This window comes from Gallus gallus, chromosome 24 (assembly GCF_016699485.2).
Source record: "Gallus gallus isolate bGalGal1 chromosome 24, bGalGal1.mat.broiler.GRCg7b, whole genome shotgun sequence".
NCBI classification, from domain to species: Eukaryota; Metazoa; Chordata; class Aves; order Galliformes; family Phasianidae; genus Gallus; species Gallus gallus.
Window position 1 is genome coordinate 3,340,508 of NC_052555.1, and position 26,126 is coordinate 3,366,633.

The 26,126-nt window shown below is 45.9% G+C and overlaps 2 long non-coding RNA genes across 2 annotated transcripts in view; one reads left to right on the top strand and one right to left on the bottom strand.

Moving 5' to 3' along the window:
• The window catches only part of LOC107055055, a 302,539-nt gene that overhangs the window by 56,758 nt on the left and 219,655 nt on the right, over positions 1–26,126 (top strand). The window contains exons 5-7 of the long non-coding RNA XR_001470007.4: positions 374–495; positions 4,222–4,327; positions 12,462–12,627. This is a non-coding gene — a long non-coding RNA (uncharacterized LOC107055055). The remainder of the gene's footprint in view (positions 1–373; positions 496–4,221; positions 4,328–12,461; positions 12,628–26,126) is intronic.
• Positions 12,291–15,415, bottom strand: LOC101749178. Its single transcript, XR_001470026.4, has 2 exons — positions 15,141–15,415; positions 12,291–14,793 (listed from the first exon to the last, which is right to left on the bottom strand). It is a non-coding gene; the product is annotated as an uncharacterized LOC101749178 (long non-coding RNA).

The following is a 26,126-nucleotide window of genomic DNA, read 5'->3' on the forward strand; positions in this document are numbered from 1 at the left end:
TGTGATCGTTTGATTGTTTTTAAAGGAGGGCTGTGGAATATAAGAGATTGAGAGTGACACGCACATCAGTCTGGTCACAATGAAAGGAGAAGTGTGAGCACGGAGCTGCACTCAGTCAGCACCGTCAGCGTTAGGAGGGTGAATCTAAAAGTTGGCACTTGGTCTTGTTGAACCTCCTACAGCTGGCCTCAGCCCAACCATGCAGCCTGTCTGCATCCCTACACCAGGCCTTCCTTCCCCCAGGCACGTCCAGTGCTTCCTCCTAACATGGTGTCCAATGCTTCCTCCCAACTTGGTGTGCAGTACTTCCTCTCATCATGGCCTCCCATCGCTTCTAATTCCACCACTGAGCAAGAATTTCCTTCTCTTTCAGGGTCTGCCAGTACTGGTGAAGTCCCTTCTCTGAACCAGACAACAGAAGCTGCTTTCCCAGTTCATGGTTGCTCCTTCCCACTGGCAAACAACCTCGGGGGGGATCTGCTTATCTGCTTCCAGGTGAGATATTCAGCATTCAGTCAGTGGAAGTGATTATCTTTTTTTTTTTCTTTCTATTGGAAGACCTTTGATAATTATGATTTGAAGTGATAATTAAGAGCTAGAAGACCTCGTAGCCTGTTGCTAGGCTCACAAATCCATTACTTCTGCACAGTTGATTTTTTTCCCTGTTTCTATTCTTTGAATTCTTATTCTTTCAGTTAGCTCCTGCTACATCTTGTGCCTCATTACAGCTAAAATTGAGCTCACCTGTGAGTTTCACACTAACTCTGAAGGCAATACTGTGTCAGAAGGGAGTTTTGGTGGGGTGCTGGTGCTTGTGCAGGTTACAGAAGGAGAATGAAGACCAGCAGGTTGGGTTCAGTATTGAATACTCTCATCGTGTAGAGGTAACACAAGGAACTAATCAGAGACAGGAGCAGAAAAAGGAGTTACCTTCTGGAACGCAGGAAGTCAGGTAGAATGAAAGGCAAACCTGAAAGCAGTGAATCTGTTTTACATCAGTGAAGGCAGAGGAGTGCCACCTGGGATTAGCTTGGCCATCAGCAGTGCTCCATGCTGCAGATAACATGAGTTCCATAGCAACGAATTTCTAACATGAAATTCCTGGCTGCAAGGGTGCACGGTGACGAGAGAATGGGCTCGTGTTTCTCTGAAATCATTAAAAACTCACTTTCTTTTATTTTTCACCCACCATCCTGCTCAGAAAACTGACTTATTTTTCAAGTCCTTAATTAAGCGTGAAAATTTAGCGTTAGGCAGATGCTGTCATTTTCTTCCTACCCCTTCAGCAAAAGTCCCAGTGTAATGTGTTGCATTGGGCTCTGAGGTTGTAGGATGGGTCGTCAGCAATGAGCAGCAACCAAACCTGCAGCACATGCCCAAGGACTTGCAGTCAGATGAGTCACATGTTGTATGGGCCAAGTTTAATCCCAGAGAGAATGTTACAACACAGGAAGAAAGCCCTGAAAATAACAGGAATTGGTACAGTATTTGGGCCGTAAACACACGTTAGAACAGTCTGGGTATTTGCTCTAATCCTCTCTGATGCTATTTTGAATTGCAATGTTCCTACTTGCTAAACCACTTTCTGTTTTTACACTTTTTTACCGTGACATAAGGAGGAGGGATATTTTGGAAACTGGAAAACTGCCACTTGCACCAGAATGGCATGCCACTAATTTCTGCAGGTTTTTTGAACTGAGCATTGCCACTCTGTAAGCTCTGTCAGCCTCCTCTAGGATTCCCCGCAGAGATCCCCACCCTCCTACAAGGCAGGCCGTGCCCCAGGTGAGAGCAGTTCTGTTTGCAAGCTCTCACCTGCTTCAAATGAGGTCCTTGGAAATGATGCTCTGAGTACTTGAGAGGGGAAGGGGTTGATGTATTGATGGGCTCATCCTCTGTGAGTAACAAGTATCCAGTGGGCCCAGATGTGGCCAAAAGATGGTGAGTGCATCCTTAACATAGCCAGGATGAAACATTAATATGTATTTTTAATACATTTTTTTTAGTTTTATCTTTTTACCTGAGTAGAAGTTTGGGAAAGTGGTTTAATGTCAGCTATTGTGTGTTTTAATGGAGGCCTGGAAGAAGAAGAAAAAACCTTCCTGTGTCCACTTGTTTCTTAGGTACACCACATTACCCACAGCCAGCCTTGCCACTCCCAGAGAGAGTTTGTGTAAGTCCTAAAATAATTCCATTCCACTGTCCCACAAATATTCCCATTCGGTCAGCCTTATATAGAGTAATTACTGTTTAACATGGCAGCGCAGCTGGGTCAGGGCTTATTTTGGGGTATGAGATATAAAAAGCTGTTTGTAAAAAGAAAAAGGTGGAAGAGACCATGTTTGTCAATCTGTCATCCTAAACAAATGAGCCTGGAAACTAACAAGGTTAGTTTGCTTATTCTCTCTGTTTTAAGAGTCGGCATTCATGAGAGCCACTGGCATTGGTACCAAAGGCACTCCTGGCTTATGTAGCACTTCTGAAGAGTTATAGAAATATATGGAGAGGTAGCCAGGTGGTGACGTTGGGAGAGGGCTGTGGGGTGGCACATGTTGAGGGAAGGGCATAAAGTTGTGACCAATGGACAAATGGGAAGCTTGGGCGTTTTATGGGCAGGTGCAATGCGTGGCTGCTGGGGAGAGGCATCTTGAAGGAAGTGCCTTGGCTTCAGACTCTCATTCAAGCAGGTCTTTGCATTTTCTGTGCCTGAAGCACTGTGCACAGAGCAGGCAGCTCATTCCCACAGCTGCGCTGTGGTGTAATTAGCTCTGTTTTACAGCTGGGGAAACCAAGGCAGTGAAAGTATTGAGTTGCTCCCGACGACCTGGTGAGTCACATCTTGGGTCTGAGCTCAGGATTTGCTGGCTCTTGTGCTTCTGTGCATTTTTTTCAGGCCGTGCTGAGTCAAACTTCAAAGCTCCTTCTGGTTGTGGTGACTTTGATACGGATGGATGCATATTTAATATACACACATGTATTTTATTTTTGTGCATGTTGGCTATGTATGTGTATGCAGCTAGGAAAAAAGAAGGTGTGACCACGTATATGCACGTGTCGTTTCTTATCTGTTCCTAAAATACAGGTGTCTCTGTGGAAAACCAGCTCTGAAGCTGTTTATTGTACAATAGTTCAGGAAGTTGAGAGTATTATATTCTCTTCCATGGTTTCCCATGCTGGGTAGCTCGTTTCACCTCAAAAATTAGCACTGCCGTCTGTTTCACAGGAGACCCCAATATTTTTAGTAGTCATAGGAAAGAATGTTGTCCTCTGGGACGGAGCAGGAGGCTGTGGATCAGGACTCAGGGTTTGGTTGTCTTTTTCTACTTGTTTTATGGCCTGGGACTGTTCTTATCACTCTTCCGTGCCTCTGTTTAATAGCAAAATGGGACTAGTAACGTTGAGTTACCTTGCATAGAGCTATTAAAAGATGAAATTGAAGTTTGGAGACCTTTTACTAGCCTTCGGCATCAGAGAAATAGAGCAGTTACGAGATGTATTCCTGTGGTTTGGCTTTATTAATAATATGAACTCCTTCAGATATTGTACTAATGAGATGAAGCTGGGAAACAAACCAGAAGCAGATCAAGACAAGTTGAAACCCTTCATGAACAGTTATACAGTGTACTAAGAAAGGATGGCTATATTCTTGGATTGTTTCTTGTAACAATTCTGAAATGCATACAGAAAACAGTTATCTCTATGGAACAACAATTAGAAGAGCAGTGACATTCCAGCATTTTTTAAAGTGAGGCAGATCTGAAAGGAGAGATGCTGGGAATTACGAAAACATTTCAAAATGAAAAGTTGAAAATGAATCTGAACAAAACCTTTTGGCTCAGAAATGGCTCTCGGGTTTCTTGACTCCTCCTTCTCCACCAGGACTGCTGGTAAATGGCAGCCTGAAAGCCCTGAGGTCCAAGCTCTGAGCTAGAGACAGATATATCATGAGCAGGGCTGGGGTGTGGAAGCAGACCTGTGAACACCAGTGTTCCCCTGCTTGAGCTCCAGCTTTGTTTCCTTTGCCTGCACTGCTGCGTACGGCCGTTGGGGCTGTACGGAATGTCTCGGTATTGCTGTGGGATGAACAGATAGCAGAAGGTGTCTGAGCACTCTGTATCCCCGAGAAAGGCTCAGAGGTTTTATTTCCTTCCCGTCCCTATGTTTGCTGCCTGATCATCCATTGGGCTTATATCTATATGTTTCTCATTGTTGTTATCCTAGGTTGTGCCTGCTGCGAGGTGGAGACGAAGAAGTGCGCATCCATCCTTTTTTGCCTTCTTGCTGCAAACTCACCAACAAGGCCATTCAGGACTGAATTCATTCCCAGGTAAGGGAGAACCCCTTCCTATTTTGGTGATGAAGTGCTCAATCAAAAGTGAACTGATCACCATAATAGTCAGAGCAACATAGGTTGTAACATAGCAGCTTCACCTTTGCGTGGAGTATTTCCTACACGTTCCTGGTAAGAATCTAATTGGTCCAGATAAATGCCGTTGTGTAGGCACTAAGAGTATGGAGAAAAGAAGTCTGATCCCAGGCCATCAGGGACAGAATCTTTTTTCATTGTAGGATGCTTCTTGAATTAGTCTGAAAGAGCTCTCGTTTTATTTAAGAGGTTTTTATTGATCTACAAGGCTTCATTCATTGGTACCATCTTCTTGAGTGGCTGAAGCAGACTTAGCTTATGATAGGAGTTCTTATTTGAGTTTGTTTTATCAGCTCAGTTGTTGCTAAATTTCATGCTTTTCTTCTCTGGAAAGAGGCACATGGTTTAGAGAGAGAAAAAAGTGTACGTTTCCTTCCAGTCCATTAATTTTCTTTCATGGAGCTCTGTACCAGTTTGAGTGCACAATTGGGAGGAATCAAAACACAGACATCTAGACTATTACATAAGATCAAAAAGAGAACGGAGTTGTTTTGAAGCTGAATATAATGTATTTGTCCAAAGTCATGAACGTTTTTGAGAACTCAGAGCATTCTTCCTGTTCTGCCTTAGGATGCAACTTAGACCATATCAGCTGGAGAGAGATCCCAAAATACTTGAAGCCAGATAGGTAACTGTAGACCTAATTCAAGGTCCTTACAGGGTGAGATCAAGTAGGGGTTTGAACCTAATTATTAGATGGGCTCTTTTCTCTTTCTGCCTTCTAACTTCAAAGTCCACCTTATGTTGAAGAAACCATCCCCACCGATGTGAGAAATATGAATGAATTCAGGTCAAAAACTTAGAATTTTTTTTAACTGATCCACTGTATTTTGTCCAACTGCTCCTCCAGAAAAAAAAAATAGGTTGGCAGTGGAAATTTCCAGAGAATATTTTCCTGTCTTGCCTCGTAGTTGTGCTATAACAGTCTAAGTTATAACTCTTCCTAAATGAACCTGCTTATTGTTAAGGGAAGAAAGTACATGGACTGTGTATGTACATTGAATGTGCACATGTCCAACTGCAGTGGATGGGTTTGCTGGGTTCCTCGGCCTCTTTTAGTTGTGTGTTCCTCCGTTAGGAGCAGGCTGGAAGCTGGACTGAGCTCCTTCTGCTGCCAGTCACTTGTGGTCCTGGACAGAAAAGGAAACACCAGTTTTTCTTCTGTAGTCCGGATACTGAGTCACCTGTGTGGCAAAGGAAAATAGCCGAAGGGCTGCTGTTCCCTGTTGTCCAAACATGCCTGGGGATATTTCGTCAGGGAATTTAAAGCTTTAAGGCTGGGGCTGGTTCACTAGTTAACTGCGCTTGACTTGGTGGTGCACTTGATCCCCTGGTGTCTGAGGTTCCCATCCTTAAGAAGGAGTTTTATTTTGTGGTTGATTTGAAAGCCATTGGCAACATCTGGTTGTTTTACACGGGTGTTTCATACGTGTGCTGTTGGTTCAAGGCAGCGTTACTTATAGTTGGAAACCGATTGCAACTCATCTGCCACTTCTTGTTCCAGGCCTTGACCTGGGCTGTGGTGGGACTGGAAACTATCCCACTACTGCTGTGCTCTTCTGCCTAATAATGGGTTTTTGTGGCTGCAAGATGAAGAAACCACTGTTCCCATGTCCCTGCAGGCCTTGTGGTGACCAAGGAGCGTGGCTATGGAGGCTGACTTGTCACACACCATCCTGTATCTGGCCAGGAAAGCTGTCTGCGGCCTTGTGGAGTGCTTCCATGCTCTCTGCCTACCCCAGAATGCTTCTGGAGGCCTTCAAACAAAGCATCTTCATACATCCCTGCTGGAGAGGGCATCACTTATGGCACTACAGGGAAGATCTCTCCCCTGCTATGCACCTTTTTGTTATTCTTGTAGCTCATTGCCCTGAGGAGCACCCAAGCCAGGAATAGTAGTTCAGTGGGCGACCAAAAAAAGTTTTCTGCATACATCTAGACTGATGCTGGGGCAGGATGCTGGTGGTCTTTGATTCACACTGGTTTACCTTCTGTAGAGCAGGACTGGAGCGTTCAGTGCTGCCTTTCCTTGGCAGCTCACTGCAGTGCTGCTTTGCTATCCGTCTGCCATCTACGCTCACCTCTGCAAGCGCGGCTGATGCAGCTAATCTGTGCTTATCTGAATGCAGAGGCATAGCAGCAAGAGATTTCATGCAAATGTAGCATCATGCAGCCCTGTTCCTTCTCGCAAACTATTGATTACGTGTCTGATTTGCTCTCCCCTGATAATAGGCCATAGGCAGAAGCCAATAGGGCGAGGAGGACGAAAACCTGTCATGATCATTCGATGCAGCTGGTGAGCCAATGGGAGGAGAACACCCGTCGATTGGGTTGGTAGAGAGAATAAGGCTGGGGGAACTGTCTTAGCAACAGCAGAAAGCATCTCTTTCCCCCTCCCACTGTGCAACCATACTGGAAAGTTCCTGATGATGTTCCTTAATGTGTTTGTCTCGCTCATGCCAAGTTTGTACGTGATTTGTTTGACTTTGACGTGTCTGCCAGTTTACCCCTTCTCTCCATGATCCTTTGGAGAGGATAGAAGGGCATCTTTTCTTTGTCTGTCCTATTGAAACCAACTAGTGAGCTCAAGGTAAAGTGATCTCATGCTGGATTCATTGCCCGTGCAAGCCCTGAGTAAGTGAGTGAGTTTTGTATTGTCTTTGTGTGGTTGGTATCTTCGTCTTGACATCTTTCCAAGGCAGCTAAAGCAATGCAGAGCTGACACCTTGCCTAGCATGGGCTTCATGGTGTATTGTTGCACTGCAGGTTAGGCAGCCTGTTGTGGTAGTGGGAGCTGGACACCTTGTATTCTCAGCTCTTTTAAAGAATCCTTGTATGAAGTCAGGTGTATCCCTGGCCTTCAAATCCAGATTCCCTTACCGGGCTGCTGGGTTCTTTGGTCTGGGAATGAGAAGATAAGCTTTCTCTGTGGAGCCCTCCCTGTGATCTGTGGGCTGAGAGAAGTCAGTCCACAGATCACGCTGCCTTACCTCTTATCTTTTATCTGCCTTACAGCAGGAACTGTTCTTTCTGTCTCTCTGCCTCTCTCGTGGTCAATCCATCATTGGTTTAACCAACCGAAAATGAAAATGACAGTTAAATTTGTCTAAACCTTGTGAACATTTATTGAAAGCCAAACATTGGCACTTTCAGCACTCCCTTGAAAATGACCTTCATTGTCCTCCTCTCACCTGCTGCCTCCTCTGGCTCATAAGCATTCACACTTTTATCTCACTATTTGCATGCTGATAATAGACATAGATTTTGTTAGTCCTGCATCTGTCGAGACGGCGGGGACAATAATAGAAGCACCGTCGGGACCCATATATATTGGTCGTAGGAGAGTGTCCAATGATGTCTGGGTCAGAGAGCCTTTAACTGCAGTGTCAGGGAATTTAGTCAGCTGTCATCGCTTCTTAATTAAAAATAGCTGAGACTCACTTACATTCCGTTGCTGTGTGTTAGCTCATTTGTCATCTTGTCCTTTGCTCTCCAGCAACACCCCAAAACACCCTCAAAAAGGAGGTAGTGGGTAGAAGCGCAGCAGGTAGGAGGGCAGCTGGACAGGGAGCAGATAACCTGTGCTGTCAGCTGCTCTTTGGGTCCTGTGGGAGTTTAACAGGGTCCAAAGGGGATGGGGATACACAGCAGCACAGTGTGCGATGTACTCTGTGTGTATTTAGTGTATATGTATAAAATTAGCCTCTGTGCCCGCATGTGTCAGGGAATAAATCAAGTGCTAACTGTCCTGAGGTTACAAAGAACTTTCCTTGGGGACAAACCAGCTCGTATTTTTTCCATCCTGGCTTTCCAGCACCTTCCTCTGGTCCGGTACTCTGAAGGACAGAATGTTTTAACAGTGTGATCCACTCAGACCTTTCCTATGTACATAAGTGATTGGATTCCTTATTCCTTGCTAAATGGAATTTAGCAGTATCTGTGATTGCTATCACCTTCCAGTAGACTTCACTAATTTATTTGTGATATTCCTAGGAGGACAGGGAGATGGGAGGTTACACAGAGGTCCAGGAGCTGCAGGGGGAGATAAATAGCATGTTGTAATATCATTACTGAACGAAAATGTAATCCCCTCCCCCTGCCAAATAAAAAAGAGTATATTGTGATTGTAGTTAATGCTTGGAGCCGAGGGAGAGTTTTGGCATCAGGAGAATTTTTCAGGCTTCCTTTTTACAAGTAAATCAGAGGTGGAAAGGCATTAGGCTGACTAACTTCCTGAACTGGAAGTTGCATCCGGACTACCATATTTAATTGTCTACGATTGACCTATCTTCCATGAGTTTTGCTAATCCATTTTTGAACTTGTTTATATATTTGGCCTCCGCAGCATTGGGTGGTGATGAATCCCACCATTAAACCGCATATTGTTTGAAAAAGTCCATCCAGGATGTCCTGTACAATGCTTTCAATCTGTCTGGTGAGTAAATGGATGGCTGTTGCCAGGGCTTCAGATTCCCTCAGCCCCATATTGGTGGTCATTCCCCAGCAGACCACTTCCATCCCTTGCACCTGACCTGCAGTGCTTCGACACCCATCTGGGGCTGCAAGGGAGCACTGTGAGCTCCCACACAGGGTGGCTCCTGTGGTCCCACTGCTGAGCAATGATTCTGGTGGCCATACTGCTCTCAGGACAGTGGTCCTGCCCACGTGAGTGAGGATCCAGTGATACTTGTTGGTACTTCTCCTAAGAGTGTGTATTTCCTGCTCAGGGGAAGTTCACATGCAGTTTGCAGGACGAACCCGGAGGTTCTCTTCAATCTGATCAGTTTTTCCTGAGTCCACAGGGCAATCTGTGGGAAGAACAAAGGGCAGACACCTGATTTGATTTTGTATTGTTCGGGGATTTTGAGTTATTCTCAGCTATACTGATCCAGGGAACCAGAAGCAACAGGTTGTGTTCATCTGAACCCCGAGTCACCGAGCTCAGGACAGACCTTCATGTTAAGGATGTTTGCAGAGTGCAGTATTTTTTTTTTTTTTAAACTAATTAAGCTCTGATGACTTCAGCTGTATTTTCAGCCTCTGATTAAGGCCATGATACTAATTAAACTCTTGAATTATTAAAAATGCAAATAGTCAGACCTGCGTGCAACAGCAGAATTGTGTTTCCATGCTCCAGGACAGCAGTTGGGAGTATTTGGCAGAATCCCTTGTGGTGACAAAGACTTCATCTCCATCTTTTTTTCCTACGGCTGCACCCCACTGGATGCAGAGCTGAAAACACGAGCTGCTGGGGTAAATGTCTCAACTGCCTCGCAGCTAGGCAAGAAAGTTTGATTAAAATACAGCAAAGTTTTGGAAGGAACCTTGGGTCTCTTAACATCATGACTGTGGCATTTTCACTGAATGGGCAGCTGGGATTGAAATACCATTTAGTCCTTTGAGAGGGAGTCTGCTGCCAGCAGCAAAACTCTTGGAGCTGCATTTAGACTGTGTGCTTTGTTGTCAAAGTTCAGGAGCGTGATAAATTATTTAGACCTCTAGCTGTCCCGCCAGCCCCTATCTCTCTGGCATCCCTGTTAAGATGCATGCACCTTTAGTTCGACATCTATAGCAGGAGGTCTGTTTGTGCCCTTTCCTTCAATACAGGTATATATATATTTTGTGGCACTGCTAAACAATGGGGATTCAGAAGGATGTTTTGATCTCCTTGCTGTCTGCATCTCAGATCCTGCATCAGGAACCAGGAGCAGAGTAATGGCCATCCCTGTGCACCAACACATCCTTGTAATTGTGAAGAGGGCTCATTTCTTCTTCCGATGGGCAGTGCAGACCCACAACCAGTAGGTCTTTGGGGTCAGTTAGCAGGAGTTTGGGGTAAGGTGAAGCGCTGCAGGCTGGGAGCTGGGTGAGTCAATAGTGCCTGTGACTGGCTCCCCAGTGCTGCCCTGTGCCTAAGTTGTGAAAGCAATTTCTGTATTAAAAGGTTTACCTCCAAAGCCTGTGGTGATACACTGGGTACTGTCCCTGTCTGGACCCTGGTCACTCTTCCAGATGTGCAGCCCTTCTGGTAGAGGCAGTGGCCGGTGGGACTTGGCCACATCTATCCCTTCCCACACCCCTTTTGTGCTGCCGTTAAGGAGGCTCAGCTAGAGCTGGCAGTGTTTGCAGCTGGGATATTAGAGGGAAATGGCAGTAGGCAGTCTAGTTATAACCTGCCCAGAGGGAAGTTTCTTCCTAATGCCTATTTAGGTCATAATAAAGACATAAATTAAAAAAAGGTGCACAAGACACTATTCAAATGCACCAGGCGCTTGTCACATTGAATAAACTGGGATCCTTACTGGTGTGAAGGTATAACTGCTTATTGGAACCGCTTATCAGATAAAAATATGACCCAGTGTCTTCAGTTGAGTCCAGTCAATGGTAGGCACGATGGGGAAGCTGCGTCATTTTTGCCTTCCCTTCTCGAATGTGCCTTTAGCGCGTTAAAACAAAGAAATGAATGGTCATTACTTTACCTATGACAGTTGACTTTTTTTCATTCCCCCCCCCCCCCCCCTCTCCCCGCCTATAATGGGCTGCAGGTGTTTCACAGCCTGCCCAAGCTAATAAGGACAGACATTCTGGCTGCATGCCAAAATTATAAAACTGTCCAGGGAGAGAAGAAAAGAAAAGACAAGGCGAGGGGGGGGTGGGAGGGAAGGAAAAAGAAAGCACGGGAGTCACTCCATGCTGAGATTTTGTACTTTTGTGTCTCCTGAAGTGAATACATCAGTCAGGAATCAAAGGTTTGGAAAGTCATTCAGCCCCTCCAAATTAGAAGGCGAGCCATCTGCCTGCCGGGATGGAGCTGTCCTCAAAGGCCGCGGGCCAGGGCTAATCTCAGTGACACTGGGGTAAGCCTGGAGCATCTCCTCCAGAGTTACAAGCAGCTCGCCTGGCATCCCCGATTCTGGCCTGGTGCGTGCGTCTTCCTGCCAGAAAAGCATTTTGGACCCAGCCCTTTAATGTTGTATCACCATAGTGATGGGCTCCTCTGCTCCAGAGCAGATGAGGAATTGCTGCGGGGCTGTCCGGTGTTAATTAGTTCTTTTTAGGCAAAAGTTGAACTCGGTGGAAGCTGCGAGCACAAGGTGCAGCACATTTGGAGCTCTGCAGCCTCTCATCGTCTTTGGCTTTAGCAGTGTCCTGCCATCGAGTCCCACGTGCCACAGGAAATCCCTTGTGTTTCCTGGAAGTTAGAGCAGTGATGGAAAATCGATGGGAAGGAAAGATGCTCTGTATGAGAACTGATGATCCACATACGTCCTTACGGCTTTGCAGATAATGCTATTTGGAAAGCTTGGGCTGTGATGCGAGATCCCCAAGGTGCTCCATTTCTGGGCAGGAGCCAAACAACTGCCAGGATAGCAGAGCACAAAGGAAAGCTGGATCTGAGGCACTGGCTGGCTTAGATCATTGGGCTTGAACTGCCCTAAGGCGTTGTAGCTAATGCGAGAGATTGGCATCTCCAAAGGTACCTCTGGCTGTTGATTGCATGAGTGCCTTGGGGATGTCTCTCACCTGAGGCACTTCAGGCAGGTTCCTAAAGGTAAGTGAGATGTGCCCAGGCCTAAGGGGCATGTCCCTGGGGCAGATTAGATCCCAAGCTAGTTCTGGCACAGGGTCACAGAGATGCTCTGATTCCAGAAATTAGACTGCCCGTGTAATACCTACATCTTCCTCCATGCTGCTTGGTGTCTCTGGGTCTGGGTTAGTGCTCTCAGACACAACCGGGGTGTCCCTGACCCTATGGCACAGACCTACCCACGAGTCACATCCAGAATGATGGCAAAGGATGTTAACCAAGCCACAGAATACTTTGGGTCTCTGGAATCACAGAAATGGCCACATGTGAGATATATTTACTTCACTGGGTTTAATATGAACAGATCTCAACCACAAATTTCTTATCCAGATTTGTTTGGAGCCAGGATATGGTTCGGGCCAAGTGTTTTGCTTTGTTTGTTTATCTCGGATATGGTTTTGGATGCTTAGCAGGAAAAAAAATCAATGTTTATGATGTTCATTTCAGATCTCCTTTTGGCAGCTGGATGAGAAGGGAATGCCACCACAAAGGAGGGATCGCTGAGGCGAGGCTGAAGTTGTGTTCAAAGGCAGCAGCAGTGCTGTGCATTGCAGATGTCATAGAATCACCGCCGTGATCAGTCAGCCTCTTCCCTGGAGTGACTCTGAGTTCTGTGAGTAGCGTCCTGAGGGCTGAATGTGGGCCTGCATACGAATGTAAAGGTGTTAAAAATGCTACAGCTGAAGTTGGCTTGTTTCAGAGAGGAGTTACATAGCTGTAAGACTGCAAAGGTTTTAAAAATGGTGTCAAGTCAAATGATTTCTAGTAAGGAAATGGTTGATGAGAGGATGCTTCAGAAAGTGCTTTATAATGAGACAAACTGAGTCAGCTTTGGATTTTCTGCCTTTTTAGATAGCTTTCAGTTTTTTGCATTAACCCCAACGGGCACTTTGCATGGAAGATGATGTGAATTCTGACATTGTTTGCAAAGTACTGAGAACACTCTGAGATCTCTGAAAAATACAAATAATAATAATAACGGTGCAGGGAACAGCAGCTTATCAAATCCATCTTAGAAATCCAGGAATTCTTTTGCTGATTCATACCTTGAAGTATGCTGTGCTTTGATTTCTGTCTTTGGATGCTGGTAATGTGAGATCTGGGGCAGTTCCTAAGAAACCGAATGCAGTTTGGTTTCTTTGAAAGCGTTTCAAACAGGACCAGATCTGCAATTGGTGCAAGCCTGTCTCTTGGGTGGCTTCAGGAGAAGTTATGCCTTAATCTGGTGGTCAGGATTTGAATCACACTCCTCAAAAGGTTTGGTTTCTTACAGTTCCCATAACCAGGACTCACTTCTATGATAGCTTCTGGGTGCCTTGATCGTTCTTTTGGTTAACTTCAACATCGTTTATGCATATTGAGCTGCTGAGAAGACCAGGTGCCAGTGTAAACCATTCACACTTCATATTTGTGGCTTACTTGGAGTCCAAAAATCTCTCAGGTGTGCAGCATTTTATAGTGCAAGTACTCCAGAGCAGTTCTTATTCTCTCACTCTGCATGTGCAAGCTCTTAGCTGTAGATTTGCTGTAACATGAAGCACAAGATTGCGTGTCCTGGGTCACAGTTCTGTTCCACCAAGTGTTCCTTTGGGTCAGCGGAGAGAAATAAGGTGCAGGAGGCAACTTAGGCTCCTGGCAGATTGAATATTGCTTTGAGAGCATCCGTCTCTCCTGGTGATGACAGGGAGGGCCAGGGGCTCAGCAGAAAGGGAACAGATTCAGGGCATCAGTGCAGGGCATTGAACATGCTGCAGAGCAAGGTGTCAGGGCTCTGTATGGGGCGTGCTGGTTTGGGAGCTTGGTGGCAGCAACAGGAGGTCCTGTACAGAGATAGGAATCGTGTGTGCACAGAGCTGGATGACTTCACCCCTCTTCATGTTTGGTGTACCCATGTTAGTAGCACAGAGGCCGATGGGGTGGGCTGAATCACCTTTGGAAACACTGCTGATCTTCTGCAGGGCCCAAGAGGATTAGACTCCTAACAAAGGGCTCAGGTAATTGCCTGCACCTCACTGGGGTGAATGGAAGGCAAAGTGAGGTATCTCCAGGTGATGTCACACGTTGCATTGAGACAAAGCGTGGCCTAAGGAAATCAATGGGGAGAGCACCAGGGTCTCTTGGAATGATCTGTGAAGGCGCGGCTTTGGAGTCTGCCAGCTGTTGAATGCTCCTGTGTAGTTTGCAAGCAGGGGCAAAGATGTTTTTAAAGAGTTGAAGGAGGGCATGGCAGGGCTTTGGCTATTTCTGTCTGAGGCTTTGATTTGCTTTGAGGCAGTACCAGTAGTCTGGATTCCCTGGGAGCGATGCGTGCCATGCCAGCAGGTGCTCTGCCCATCTGTGCGCTGCCAGCCTTCATCCCGCTGCTCTCCCCACTTCCACTATTTCATCTTAGCTTGTGCCACCGTTTTTAATCCCCTCGCCTCGTCCTCAGCCCGTGGCGAATATTCAAAAACTCGGTCTCATTTACTGCTGTCCGGGTGCCAGAAATTCAAGTCCGAGGTGCTGTGTGCTGGGAGGACTCCCTCTCGCGGGCTCCGCCGCCTGGACCTGGCCCTGAGCTCGGAGCTCGGCAACCCCTAACAGGTCCCCTTGCTTTCTCTCCAAGAACATGATTAGAGGTTTGAAACTGAGCAGACAGCTGGTATACTCTCCCAGGGCAGCCTCTGTGTCTGGGCCTCCATTGTTTTTGTCCAAATCGTATCTGATTGCTTTCCAAGAGCGTTCCAGTCCGTAAAACCAGACCAGGTGCCTTTGGTTGTACTAATTCCTGAAATACCAGCTACGAAGGAAAGCGTTTTGGATTGGTCTTAGAAAGGGTATAAAATTAATTTCAATCTGGAATGTTTTTTTTCCCCCCATTTAAAACACTGGAATTTTGTCTTACGCTTTCCAGACACAAAGCTGACCTTTTTCAAATTTATCCTTTGGTCTTTTACCTATTTTACTCTATTACCTTTTACTAGATCATCGAAATTGCTTTGTGCCATACCATTCTCTGAAATCTGACCTCCACATACATTCTTTGCACCTTGACCTTGGCTTTTTTACGTGGCGTAAAGCTAGAAGCAAGTCAGATGCTAGCCAGAAATGAGGAAAAAACACCACCCGAACAACAGAAAATCTTACCTTACCATCCAAAATTGGTGGGAGGGCTTAAAAGCTCGAGTGGGCTCTCAGCCTTGGTTTAGTTCTCCCTGCCTTTAACTGCCAAGCTGAGTGCTTTGTCCTCCAGACCGCCCTTCGTCTGCACAGCAGGAGCAGTGCCACTGGCACCGGGGTGCGGAGCGCTCTGCCAAGAAGATGGGCCCTGGTTACAGAGCGCAGATCTGCCAACCTTCTGTGCCGGGGAGTTTGCAAACTTCCACAGCGCATCTGTTTCATTTCAGACCATGGGCTGCACTGAATAGTCCTTTTGTGTGCTCTGTCTCCAGCTACTCAAGCTGGCTCTGAAGACGCCAGCGATAAATATGACAGCTTCTGTTACCGGGTATCCCCTGGATCCTGTGGCCTGACCCGCGGTCATTCTTAGCGAGTAGTCACATTTATATTGCTGTGTCAGCCTCGTTTCTTATCATGTAACCAGAGATGGGCTGGATGAGCATGGAAAGCTTTTCTGTACCTCTGCATTCAGGGTCATTTGGAGGTCCGCAGATGGAACGGGCGCTTTGCCACTGAACTATTTACCACAACAAATGCCGTGATGTTCTGTGCATCGTTCAAGGAGAAAATGATGCTGCTCAAAATGGCAGGGGAGCACTGCAAAGGAAGGCTGAATGGCACAACTGCAGATGGGCAGCCCTGCCTACCTGCAGCGCATGCTGTTACGGCAGGTTTTGGAGAGCTTTCCCATGGGGCGCTGCCTTCGTGTCCCAGTAAAGCGGTGCAGGGAGGAGAGCCGTCTCATTGCACCTCTGAGCAACGAGCTCTGAATCACAGTTTCCATCAGTTGAGCTGATCTCCAAAGAGCAGCGGTTTTGGAAAATGTGACCCGTTTCGTTGCTGTTTAAACACAGGCACCAGAAGTGTGCACACCTCTGGTCCGTGCAGTTCAGTCGCTGGACTGTCACCAGTGTGAGACATCACCCAGTGAGAGTCACTGGAAACCCAGCTCTCCCCGTGCTGTCTCTGGACAGTGTTTGACTAGACTGCTTTTATCTCTCCAGCCTGTCTGTGGGAGTTGAATCTTTGTACAGAGCCTGCATTGCTTGGCATCTAATCTGCACTAGTTGACTCAGTCAGCCTCAGAAGGCAAGGGGGGAGGGAGATAAGTAGGAGGAAAAAAGGTGGGAGTGGAAAATAACATATTTGAGGGGACAGCAGGAAGTCTGGGCTCATTCGCATCTTGGGAATTGCTCAGGACATGACCAAGTGAGTGTTTCCTGCTTCTCTTCTCTTTTTCCTTCCCTGTGGGCCAGGAAGAGAGGACGCCTGGTAGGGCACTACTGGGAGAATCCCAACGTGGGAGAACGGGTGATGCCCTTAGGGAATCACTGGAAAACCAAGTGTCCCAGGTGGAGGTAATCTTGACCCACCAAAACAGCTCAGCTACAGTGATTGTCTGTATGTTGTTTTCTGTGGTATTTGGATTTCCCTTGAAGATCACCTGTTCAACTCAGTCTGCGTTTATGTCTAAGTTGAGGATACTTTAATATATATTTGCTTGTTATTGTTCGTTGTTTTTATTGTTCTGAAGGAAGGCTATCAAGGTAGGGACTAATTACGGTTCAGTGGTGACGTAAGGAAAATAGGAATGATAAAAAAACGTTGCTGGTTTTGGATCAGGGGGCTGGGGGTTGTTTCAGGCCTGCGGGATATCTGAGGAGAGATGCCATTGTGCAGGTGGAGCTGTAAAGCAGGGCAGGAAGGGAGGTGTGGAGCTGCACGTCTTTTCAAGTATTTCAGGGACGCTTCAACATAAAAGTTGCCATGTGAGTGTCAGATCCTGCACCTGTTATTATGAAAGTTGTGGATCTGCTCATGCTTTTAAAGATCACTAATCTCGCTTTCTCTAAGCAGGCAGAGCTGGGATCGCAGCGTGCTCATCGCGTGTTCCATGTGCTTCAAGGACTGATTAGGTCTTTTCTTTGTCTGCCCTAATTAAATCAATAAATGGCCTCTGGAGTCACCTGTGTAGCAGGTTACAAGTTGAGCTGCTGGAGGTCACTGCAGAGGGCATCCTGGCTGCCTTTGAAAAAGAAAAGGGTTTTGATCCAGAATAGTCACGGTGTCCCAGTTTGCTGTCCCTTGGGCCACCTCGTTCGTAGAGCAGGGCTCTGAAAGCAGAGAGGAAAGAGCCAAAGAGAACTGTTTCTCTCAGGGATGTGCTAAGAAATCTGGTATTTCTGTTGTCTCACGTTTTACACTGTTTACTCCAACTGTCACCTGTTTTGTTTCTTACAGGCTTCTCTCATTAGCGTGTTAGTGGTGCTGTGATGATTAGGTGAGCAGATTATGTGGCAGTGTTGCACTGTGATTTCGTTTCCAGCTATGCTGTAGCAACTCCTGGATGTGCAGGCGTTGGATTGAACTGTATTGTGTAGGTTGCTCTATGAAGCCAGTGCTTATCAAGGTGAGATCACTGTATGTGAATCCTGCACGTTCTGTGGTTGTTTGAAACCCAAATCAGCTGCAAGTGGATCCCAGTTTTACTCATATTCCGGATTTCACATGAATTCAGCTGGTCTAAGACTGACACTGCCTCATTCTGGGAGATGGAAACAAATGCAAATCCCTGTGCTGTGGTTTGCCCTGCTGGATTAACCTGCTTTTTCCCAGGCAGATGCAAGGGTGTCTGCAGGTGTTTTCTCCAGGATAGTTGCCTTATACAGTGGCTCCTGGCATGAAGGTGTTTGGAACAGTGGCCACCATCATGAGCCCAACCACTGCCATTAGATGCTCTTTGCCAGGCTCCAAGGATAAGGGAGTGTGTGCAGAAACCCAACTCTTTGAGCACATGTGCTTCCTTCCTTCCCCACAACCCTTTGAGTTCCAAAAACCCCACGTCTTGTTGGAGCACTCGGAGACTATCAATATGGAAGAAAGCAGCACTCGTAGCATAGGGATAGCTTTTTTTTCTGCAAGGGAGTGAAAATGGTGTCTTTTAACCTGTCAGCACGCATTTACAGCACAGTTGATGTTTGAAAGAGGCTGTCCAAAGAGAAACCTGGGGTAATAAGAGTGTGCTAGTAGGGCCAGTAAGCATTGAATAGTCTCTGTGGTGGTAGAAAAGCCTTAGGCTTCAACTGATTGCTAATTATGTGGCTCTGTTCCTTTTTAAGAAGATGCCATGCAAGGTTTGTGAGGGAGGTAAAGTGTGTTAATGTGGAGACGGTTACTGGTTTTGTTGCTGCTTTTTTTCTTTTCCCATGCTTCCATTTGGTGTCAGAGAGAGGGCCCTGCTTTAAAATGAAGCTGCATTCCCGAGTTCTGCCACCCATCTCTTAGAGCCTCCGTGTAAAGGGCACAAGTCATTCCACCTTAAAAAGAAAAGGGGAAGAAGAAAAGGGAAAAAAAGCGAAACCCACACTGTGCAGAGAGGGAGAGAGTTACAGAAAGTGGGCCCCCTGCTTTTTTCAGAGGGGGAATGTAAGCAGATCCTTGCTAAAACTGCTGCACTCAGCAGTTTTCAGCTTGTTTTAATTGGCCTGGCCTGAAAGAATTCTGAATGCTGTACCTGTGCCAATGAAAATGCAAATGCTTCCCAAGACGAGGCACTTGGAGTGCCTGTGCCCCAGCTCTGATAGCAGCAGCAGGGGCACAGAGACATGTATGTGGTGGGAAACGGGGAGGCCTTGATCTGGCTCCGCTCAGAAAACAAAGGGCTTTGCAAAATAAAGCATGAATAAGACAGCGAAATGCAGGGTGCCTACAGGAGCTCCTGCAACACCAGAAGCTTGTCTGTGATGAGGCCCATCGCCCTCCCACCCTACACTGGGCTGTTGGTTCCTTTGCTGGTTTACAGGGGAGCCTGATGGCTTGCTCTTTCTGGCTTTGTTTCTTTGTTGAGCTGCTGTTTACTGTTGAAGGTTCCTGTCAGAAGGAGAGCTGTGCCTTCAGCTGCAGAGGTGCTGTGGCTGAGTGCATCCAACAGCCACGGTTCTGTGTCCAGACCTGATGTAAAGTAAGCTGTACTCTCTCTCAAAGCATCAGCTCGGTGTTGGAGTCAGAACTACTGGCATGAACGTCCTTATGCTCTAAGCTTGCTATTATCTTAAGACGTGGAAAGGCAATTGCTTAAGTCTTTGTGTTTGTTCTCCAGTGCTTTTTTACAACGCTGTATTTTCCATGTGGAAATGAGAATGGTTTCCATTTCACTTGGATTTGAGAGTAAACCACACTGGGTGCTTCATTGCTAGATTGCGGTGCCTGAATACAAGCATGGGAGCAGAACCTCCCTGGGGAGTCCCATCCTGCCTTACCCGTATCCCAGTTTTATGCTTTCCATTCCCTTGGGATGCTGGCACTGCAGAGATGTCCATCTCGAGAACCACTTTTTGCATGTATACTCACCTCCCTCAAGCAGCTACATGAACTACAAAAAGCCCCACAAAAAATCCCTTTGAAACTGTCGAGTCTCATGTATTTCCTGTGTACTCATAGTCCCCATACGGGCCCAGGTACCAATATTTGTCATCTACTGAAATTCCCCATCCCCTGGGCATCCCTCGTTGTGACCGTTTTAAATGCAAGTCACTCTGTGCTTCTCCACTAAATACGTACTGCAAATTATAGCCCCACAAAATTGTGTTCTTAAGCATCCATAAAACATACTTCTTCATAGAGGACACGTGTTAGTGTCCTGGAATGAAGAAATAAGAAAAAACACCCAGCTCAGCTTTTTATTCTGCCTCAAGTCAAATTATAGCACAGTTATGAACTGGGAAACTAATTCACTTTCGATAAATGGTTGACCAGTATTTTCTGTCTTTGTATCTGCCTATGCAGTAATGAATATACATTCTCTGCATCTTTCAGATAAATATCCAGCATCTTAAGGTATGTAAAATTAGATCTGTATACATTTACAGAGCAATGATTATTCTGAATTTCATCCGAGGCAATTAAAAAGCTTCACGATGACATTTAAGGTGATATTTTTCTCCCCTATGTTAAATAATTATAAATAATAATAATGATTAAACAAATTATTCTGTTCCTCCCAGTCTGGATCAACCTTTAGGTTAATAATCTAAATCATTAAAATTCATCTGTCTCTCAAAGGATTAAGCAGTTCTAAAAATTGGAGGAACCTTTCTGCATAAGGGTGATTGATAATTACCAAAGCAAAGATGTTCTGTGGGTGAAAATTGTGAAGGCTCAGTAGATTGATGGGGTTATTTGTTGGTCAGGTTGAGGTGATATTTTCAACCATTAAACTCAGCACAGGTTTGTCCACCAACATCCTCTGTGCAGGGAGTTGCAGAGGTCAGATCCAAACCTGCTTCCTTCTACACCAGCTCTCAGGACTCCGTGGTTCACAGCTGCACATTTGCTGTGTGACCTGAGGTCTCTGACGGCCACTTTTTGAGGTTATTATTTAATTTCAGTGGGAGCAAGGCCCATATTTTATGGGGATTTATTATTTTTCCTTAGACTGTATGAATGAGATTTCTCTTGAGTAAGTTTAGTCATCTAAAATGTAGGTATGAAGACCAAGGCACTACCACTGAGAGGGAGTGGATAGCATTGGTTGTTTCCCTCTTCTTTAGGGTTGGTTATATCTCTTAATTTGTGACAGAAAGCACCCAAACAATTAGATGAGAACCGAAATCCAACTTTTAGATGGTCACACTTGAAAGATGAATGTGACCCAAGCCGCCTCTCTGTAGCCATGAGTGCTCTTTTCCTGTAGGCACTACAAAGACAATGTGGTAAAAAACCTGACATACAATTCAGCTTCTCTATTGCAAGGACAATCTAATGTGACTACTTGAAAGGAATATGGGCTCCTTTGGACTTTTCATCTCTTTGGATAACCAGAGACTTGTCTGGCCATGAAAAGGCACAGGAGAATGGATTTCCAGAGCGGGAAGGAAAGATAAGGCTTTCCCCGTAGGGCTTATTGGATTGTGAGCTGCTCCACCTATTTGCAGGGTTTCTCAGAAGCAGTCCGTGTTCATCCATCCTTCCCCCGTCCCTCCGGACTATTAAATCTCTCTGCACTCTGCTGAAACCAACCTTCACGTCCTCTTAATAAATGGTGTTTCTTTGCAGGAAAAGAATTGCCATTTGGGATAATCAGGACCGAACAGATACCGTGTGTGCAGAGTACAGCTTAGGGACATTCTCCTTGGAAATGTGGGGGGGCTTTGGGCTTGCGAAGTCATAGGATGATAGAATTCATCACTGAATATGCGCTGTGGCTGGTTGGTAACGCTTCCCCTGGCCACAAACGTGTATTCTTTATTCCTGTCCTATTTTGTTGCTTGCACCCCTTCCTCCCCCATTGCATTGTGTTCCTGGGTGCCCCTTGAGCTGCTTTTCCAGCTCAAACTTGAGCGGAGCCTCCCAGCCTCGCTGCCGGCTGCAGGCAGGCCTGGTCTCCCCCGGGAGCGGCTTTCTCAGGAAATTGAGCTATTTCCGGTCCCGGCTGCAGCCAGGAAATGAGGAGGCAGCCATGAAGATATATATTTTTAAATTGGACGTTTTTTTTTTTTTTTTTTCCCCCCTTATTTCGTAGCAGGGATCGAGTGGTTTGTTGGAGCCTGGGGAGGCAGAGCCTCGGCCGGGGGTAGGCCCCGGCTTGGGGGATCAGTGGGGATGTGGACGCAGTGAGATGTGAGCCAACGACCCCGAGGTTGGAAGCCAAAACAGTGAACACGGCCTGGTGGAGCGGCTCGGCTTTCTGCTCGTTGGCTTGTTTGTTTGATTCTGGTGGGTTTATTTTTGTCACAGAACTGAATAATTCAGAGTCTGTTTGGAAGGCAGAGCAGCGCCTTTCGGGGCTGCACGTGTGGAAATGCTCATCTGCTCCCATCACAGCGGGAAGGGTTTCAGGTCCCGCGCTCTAACGTTGGCCCGCTTCTTACTTTAACATGAGATTCCTTAAAATTAACCTCATGAGAACTTAAAGCGAGCAAGTGTGCTTTTATTTTTATGGAAGACGTGTGGCTGACCCCCTAAATGGTTCTGAAAATCGTATTAGTGTGAGTATCCCATCCATTTCTATGGCAGGTGGTGGGTCGCACTGCAACATGGAAAAATAATAGTGATGATCTTTGAGTGGACTTGGGTGGCATTTGAGAAGTCTGTTATTATCAGAGCTAAGCAGAAGGTGGTCCGTGCAAAGGATTTCAATTGAGCTGGCTTGAGAAACAGACCTGAACTTTGAAGTTCTCTGGAGGAAGATTTTTCTTCTGCCTCTCTTCCCTCAGGAAAAAAAAAAACCACCACCCCCAAAACCCACACGTTTGGACAGAAATCATCATTTCTTGTAATATTTTCTATTTTTAGGGTATATCTTCAATATAAAAGGGTTGAAAAAATTCTGTGGTTTTTCTTTAAGGTATGAAAATGTAACAGTGAAGCTGGGAAGTGTCGAAACCAAAACTTTAATGAGAATTTAGAAGCTTGTTCTGAAGCTTTTGAACGTTATAGTTTTGTATCGTTGAAAGGGTTTTCCTGGTTCCATTCCATGCAAAAAAAGTGGCTGTGCCATTCGCCCAGCTTTTCGCAGGGCATTCCACCTGAAGCTTCTGTGATGAGGGGTGAAATGTTAACTGTGTTTGCCAGCATGTTGTTTTGTTGTGCTTTGGAACCAGAGCCACAAAGCAGTGGCCAAAATCCTGCCATCACCTTATGAGTGCTAACAAGAACCGGCCTCTGCCCTAAGTGTGAGTATTGCGAGAGCATCCGCTGTGTTTCCCCATGGAGGGAGGCATGATAGCAGCACTGCGTGCATCCCAGAGGAGCCAAGTGTGTTATCTGTGCACCTTGGTGCCATGGCCATGGGCAGGCACACTGGTTGTGGTGTGGCAGTGCATGTTTGGAACCCCAGAACTGGGGATCCAAGGCAGACTGGTGCATTTTGTGCCAAGGACGGTAGGGGCAGTTGGTGCTTTTAGTGCATCCCAAAGAGCTTGCATTAAATCCGCGACTTGTTGTGATGCTCTAGCACTGCCTGCTGTGTTACATTTTGCTTTCCACGGGTATATATGTGTGTTTAAGTTGGTGAAGTGAGCTGGGTATGCTCTTGGTGCAGCCCCGTTGCTCAAAGAGCAGCAGAATCTGTGGGCTGTAGATCTGAATAGACAAAAGGGAGAGAGAACAGGGGGGAGTGAGTCGCTTACAGTCATCCAGAAGGAAAACATAAATCTTCTGACCTGCAATGCAATGCCTGTTCCCTCAGCACCCACTGCCTCACAAGCAATGTCCCAGATCTTTATGTATGTGATAGTCCCACTGAGTTCAATTGTGGCTAAGGAAACACAAATATTGTTACTCACATGTGGAGAGTTGCTCACGCACTGATCAGATGAAGAACAGAGATATCCATCTCAGCCTTATTAACTTCATCACACAATTTATCATTGAAGCGGCTAACTGGAGGCTCAATTAGGCACTTGTGATTTTGGCAAGTGCCTGCAGAAGAGCGTCCCGTTGTATAATTTTGTTTGCTTTTGGTTTTATACAGTAAAGCACAAATAACATTTACCCATGAGACAGCCTAGGGACACGGTGCCAGAAATAGAGGCTCCCAACAATTATACAGGATGTTGCTGTGGTGTTATCATATGATTCATCCACTATGAGCACGAACAATTGTTAACCTCAAGACACTCTCACTTTCATGCCCTCTGACACACATACCACTGAGGACAAATATCCTCAAGATGAGTAAAATGTTGGGATTGGGATTTTGACTCATAAAGGTCAATTCACATCAGGTTCATGTGTTAAGCCTTAACTTTGCTGTCCAGTCCTTGAGCTTGGGGGATTGTAAGGAGGATCTCTGTAAACGGTGCAATGTGCTGCTTAGTAAATCCCTTTTGGATACTGATGGACCATGGTAATGGCTGTGGATGGCGACTGTCAAAATGGTCCGTGGTGGAAACCACTGAAGTCGATTACGGAGAGAATAAATTTGGCCCAGATACCCTGATATAACTGAGTGAAGGCCAAGAGGGTCTCATTCTGAGCAATGTATCTAGTAAAGCTGGGAGAAAGATAACCAAAGAGATTTAAGAGCCGTGAAAAAGGGTTGCTCTTGTGAAAAACTTCTGTGAAGTCTTTGCTTGAACATGAGCTTGGCAGAACATGAGTTTGGCAGAGCAAGCCCAGCTGAGAGGCTGGATTTTGAGGCTTGTAGTTGTCTTTCCTGAGCCTGTCCTGCAATGGGTGGCAGCTGGATAATGGATGAGCCTCTTTGCAACCCCGTGTCTTGCATGCATTTTGTTATCCTGTGCACCATAATGTCTGTCTCTCTTGTATGTGTTTTAGGGCCACCACTGGCTTTGCCTTTTGCAATTCTCAGTATAATTTAATTTAATTCTGTCCTTTCCTTCACAAGTTGGGCTCTGGTACTTGCTTGGTCAGCCATCTTTTGCCAGCTCCTTTGCCTTGCGAACTCACATCACTAGATGGCAGTGTAATGGCACACACGTGCCCTGCCTGTACTGCTGGGGAGAAAAGTCAAATTTCACCTAAAAAGTTGATGAAATTTAAAATTTGAGTGCAAGGCAACTTCCAGACCTTAAAACAGAAGATAGTGCTTTGTCCACCTTCAGTTCCCTTAACGCTCAATGCTAAGACCTAGGACGAGGTCTTATGACGCAGTGGCGTAGGTGCTACAGCAATTTACAGCACCTCCAGGTTCAGCCTATGGAGCTCAAGTGGATGTCACAGCCATGCTTGCAGTTTGGAGGCATGCTGTGCTAGGTCAGGAAATCTGGAGAAGGCTTAAAAAGCAAAAGCAGTAAAGCAAATAAGCATGATATTTTCCTTCAAGTTAAACTTTCCCCACTCTTCAGTTTTTGCTTTTGCTTCCCCACAGGATAATGGGATAATGTTTTGAGTTGCTTTGCAGTCTTAGGCCTTGTGGCACAATAGATTAAGTAACAGCATGTCTCTGTGCAGTTCTCCACAAATACAAAGGCTCTGCACCATTCCAGCTGATTTTGTAGCCCAAAGGGGAGTCGAGGCGGTTGCAGGTATTGGTTTGGTTTTATGTAGTGTCAGTTGCATCCTGCGGGCCCACAGATTTGCAGCATATATGGTACATGCATTTGTGTATGTTTTGTTAGATCTGGATTAGCAGCCTCATGTATGACCAAGATTTTGACGAGGAAAATGTCGTAGTGTAGAAAAATAAACAGGGTAAAAATAAATGGCAGAAAGATAGTCTTCATCACACTAAACACCGTCCTTTGTGGACGTCACGAAGACAGCTGTTGGCTGAGAGTGGGATCTGAAGGTCTTTGTTAGGAAACATTATTGCTGAGATTTTCACTGTTTGGATTTCCTGTTTTCCTCACTTCTGAACCCTTTGGCTTTTTGTAATCTCAGCAGGGTCAGGTCTGGTCATCCGTGGGGAAACAGACTGACTGAGCAACAAGGCTATGTGCTGCAGGAACAGCGCTGGGGAGTCAGTAGGTGAACGGCTGGGCAGGTTATGGAGGCAGCCAGGATCCTCATCAGAGTCTGCTCTGACCTCCTGCGTAGGGCTGGCCATAAGACTTCCCTGTCTGGGCTGCATCTGTCCAGATAAAAAACATCTATCCTTGATTTAAAAACATTGAGAGATGGAAAACCACCCACCGTCCTTCAGGAGCACTTCCAGCGGTTAATTGCCTTTGACTGTTCAGAATGAGCATCTTATTTTTGGTCAGAATCTACTTAGTTTCCTTTTCCTTGTCACTGTATCTGGTTATACTATCTGTAGGCAGAAGAGCCCTTGTGAATATTTTTAAGTATCTTTGATGCCCAGATATGATACACTCCAGAAGATGCTCCAAGATCTGTCATCTTCCTAATAGGATGGGAAGGTCAAAATGGATCCATTTGAGCTCTCAAAACCCATAGATTTTAAGGAATATGTCAAAATTCATTCCAGTTTATTCTGTTGTCTTCTGACAGTCAGCCTTCAGTGTCAGAAATATAAAATGCATTGAATAG